Consider the following 4138-nt stretch of genomic DNA (forward strand, 5'->3'; position numbering starts at 1 on the left):
AAATGTTTTTACCTATGATTGACTTGAGCACTCCTTGTGGCATTCGACCCCAACTCACTTAGTTGGGTTATATTACTGACATGCCACCCCGAAAAAGAGCACGGGGTATCAAAATAAATGAAGGGGGATCAAATCCTCCAAAGAAGGGAACACAAGAGCTTTCACCGGGCAACAAAGGAAATGGCAAGAGGCTCATATTTGATAAGGTGACTATGGGCTCCCAAGCTGCTCTATTTGAGCTTGAGGCTGACCTACCCTTACAGTCCCGGCGGGTTGAGATTTGAGCTCAATCTTGACCTGACACATCTAAAGTACCTTCAGCTCCTACACCAGCAAACTAAGTGACAGCTCCGACACCTCTTGTGGCTCCTGTGCCACCAGTTGTATCTCCTCCCCGAGCTTCTCAACAGGTTGAAGGGTGATGGATTACAAACTATCCTCAAAGAGAAGTCATTATTTACTGAGGGCCTTGAGGGAAAATAATATGATGTGAGGGACACCCTCTATTTCCAAAGATTCGAGCAGTTCACCAGGCCCCGAGGCCCTTATATTCCTTCATGGGTCCGGGGAATTCTATACACCTTATGATGACTTGGTTCCAAAAGGGTAAGAAGAAGGCCAGCGAATTCAGATCAGTCAAGTTGGTTGTAGTTCGGGGTAAGGAAGTAGGATGCAACAGTGAGTACATCAATATTGTACTTGGCTTGGAGTTACAGAGGCATATGAGGGTTTGTCGGTTACACAGTCATTGGATGACTTGAAGGGCTGGTTGGCTCCAATTATTTCCCATACCACACTGAGGTGGATTGAGGCAGGGGTCCCCATAGAGAAAAGGAATTTGAGCATTGCTGCTAGGTTCTGGTTTGGCTTCATTAGCAACATTATAATGCCATCCCAGAACAAGTCCATTTTTTGCCACCCTAAGGCGTTCTGCATTAGAGTTATCATATCCCGGAGGAGCATCAACATGGGACTCCTCATTGAGCAAGAGATTTCCATGAGGGCCAAGCAGAGTCAGTCCTCCTTGCCATTCTCGGTGTTGATCACTAAGTTGTGTCGACACGCTGGAGTGTCCTGGGACGATATGAGAGATATTGAGGTTACCCTGTATTCCTCCACTGACATCCGGTGCATTGAGGCCAAGTACACACGAGAGGAGGTTGATAGGAGGAGAGCAGGTCCGACAGATACTTTTCCAGAGGTGGATGTCGATTCTCTACCTACAGAGGTACCTATGCCTACTCTGATCTCCGGGCCTTCAGGTATCTCCTATCTGACTTCCTCTACATCACAATCTCTAGACACCTCTACGTCTTCCCAATCGGCCAAGATAACTCAGGCGATGATCCTAAAGATGTTACACCTGGCCTACTCAGCTGACGTGAGGGTGACCCGCCTTGAGAGATCCATCCCATAGATGATCGAGAGTGCTATTTCTACTGCACTTGCCCTCCTCTAAACCTCTATTGATACTCTCACCAAGAGAGTCGAGGCTTGCGAGAGAAGAAAGGGGGAGACCTCCGAGGTTACGTCTTTGTTGCTGATCTGAGGAAGGACATAGACTATCTAAAGTCTAGTGACTTCACTTCATTATAAAAGGCTGCAAATGATATGGATACTCCTGAGACTTCAGAGATTCCTCCGACTAGCACAGGCGAGGTAAATAGGGAGGATGCAGTAGTTGGTGAGTCGGATGCAAAGTCCGATGAGGAGTATAGAGATACGGGAAGAGAGAATATATGGAGATTTTCCATATCTTGAAGAGACGATTATGAAGTCAGTGATCCAGACGTCGCTGACAGAGACGTCCATGGAAAGCTTCTAGTGGATCAGGTCCTTCTAAGGTGATGCCGGGTACTGAAGACTAAGTCCTAATTGATGCACCAAGCACTGATGCCCCGACATATGGAGCGACTCTGTTGACATGATTCCTCTTTACCTCCCTCACTGTTTTACTTTTTGACTTGTGGATATTATATTTTGTTCGCATTTGAGTACAAATGTTTTTATTTGTGGTAGGGTGAGACCCACATTTTGTGACCTTTTGTGACTGGTGTTTTGTTTATATGTTGGGTTTTGAGCTAAAATTGTGTTTTACACTGTTTTTGTGGATGATTGAGCTTGTGGCTCCTTATTTTTGTTGTAAATGATTTTTGACCCTTCCGGAAAAAAATTGCCACCTCTTTTGTGTGTTGAATGTGGTTGTTCTTTTGCAAATTTAAGACTCGGTCATAATAAATATCGATGACATGAATAGTGCTCATAATCGAACAAAATTGAATGTGCGGCTACGATGATGCCAAGTTAAGTTGCATAAGCAATATGTGAACTTTGTGAGTCTCTTTTGACATTGGTGTCAATGCACACTAGCAAAAGTGTGGAGTCTTGTTTGACATTGGTGTCAATGCCTTGTGTGTGATAAGCTTACCATGAACCATGTGTGATGACAACTAGAATTTTCCCAATTCACTGGTTGACTAGGTGATGCAATCTCTTGAAATGATCTTAGGCAACTTTGAAGAGTGTGAAACAATTTGAAATTATACCTCTTTTGTGGCCTACCTTGTGAGTGTGTGAACCCCGCTTGAGCACCCCTTAAGCCTTAACCTTTTCTTGGAAGAAACTTGATGAATTTGTCACCTTTCTTTATCCCTTCACCCTTAATTCTCATGAGATGTGGTTTGGTTGAATAGCCAACTTAGGTCAAAAGCCTATGTTGGGGGTGTGGTGAAAAGAGAAGGTAAATCAAGAAGTGCAAGGAACACCCCTTTTGACTCATGGTTTTGAGAAAAATGGAACGCTTCCATACAAAAAAAGGGAAAGAGAAGAAAAGAATGAAAAGACAAAGTTATGGAATAAAGTGGTGCAAATGCAAAAAGAAATGGGGTCAATAAATTGAAATCTAACAAATATGCACATAGGTCTAGGAAAGAACAAAAATGGCAGAAAATTACTAACTATATTCAAAGTGGGTCTCTATTATCAAGAAGGTACACTCATTTGCAAGAGTAAATAAAAACCCCCAAAGCATTCCATAAGCATGACGACTAAATAGAAGAGCTACATCTATAGGGAATGAAAACTAGAGAGTTCTCAAACCATGGATAGGAAACCAAAAGTAATAAATTGAGTGATAAAACAAAGTATCAACTCAATAAAGGATAATAGTCCTGAAATTCATATTGCAACTGAAAATCAAGAGTCTAGACCTTAAATCTTCGACTATCTATGAAACAACATGACAAGACCTTTAATCTGCAACCAAATAAGCTATTGAGGAAGAGTATTATTTCATGTAACAATAATAAGGCCACACTGGAACTATGTCCACCCCATTGTTTCCAATGAACCACTCTAAGACCAAAGGTTATCCAACACTAAACCATCGAACGAGGCCTCAAATCACAACTGAGATCACTACGGTCATAGAGAAAAGGGAATTATGGATGAAGGGTAATTGAAGTAAGTAACTACCTATCTAAGGATGACACTATCATACTAAGTCTATTATATCAGTCTACAAGGAGCTGTGTCAATTGAAGCAACATTAGAGCAATTGTAAAGCTTGTCGACTCCAAAGGAAAAGTCTAAGGAAATTAGAAGCCTACACTTAGGATAAGCACAATAACAAGCTTCCAACACTCATAAAAAGTATAAATGAAAGCCAAAAAGTATGGATGATCACAAAAGGAAAATCAAATATACTATTAATCTTGAATACCCAAAAAATACAACCTAGAACATTGTTTCTAAGCAACTAACCTGAATCAATTACTAACCCAACCCAAATTACAACTAACCAACATAATTTACACTCTCTAGAGCTATGGATGATGAGAAACTAAGGAAGAAACATACTAGTAGAAAGTTAAGAAAAATAAAAAGAAAATTAAACAAATTATACCCGGAATATAAAAAACTCAATATCACAAAAACTGATAACGACAAATTAGATCAATTAATAGATAATATATCTAAAATAGAATATAAATATATTCAATATTTAAAGAAACAATGAATAACGAGAATGAAGAATATAGACAAAAACTTAACGAAATAATTATAGCAAAAAGACAAGAATTAAGACATAGGCAAAATAGACTTAACAATAATATATTTGCAGGAATTTGTAAAAAAT

The sequence above is a fragment of the Solanum tuberosum genome, unplaced genomic scaffold (assembly GCF_000226075.1).
Source record: "Solanum tuberosum cultivar DM 1-3 516 R44 unplaced genomic scaffold, SolTub_3.0 scf00585, whole genome shotgun sequence".
In the NCBI taxonomy this organism is placed as follows: domain Eukaryota; kingdom Viridiplantae; phylum Streptophyta; class Magnoliopsida; order Solanales; family Solanaceae; genus Solanum; species Solanum tuberosum.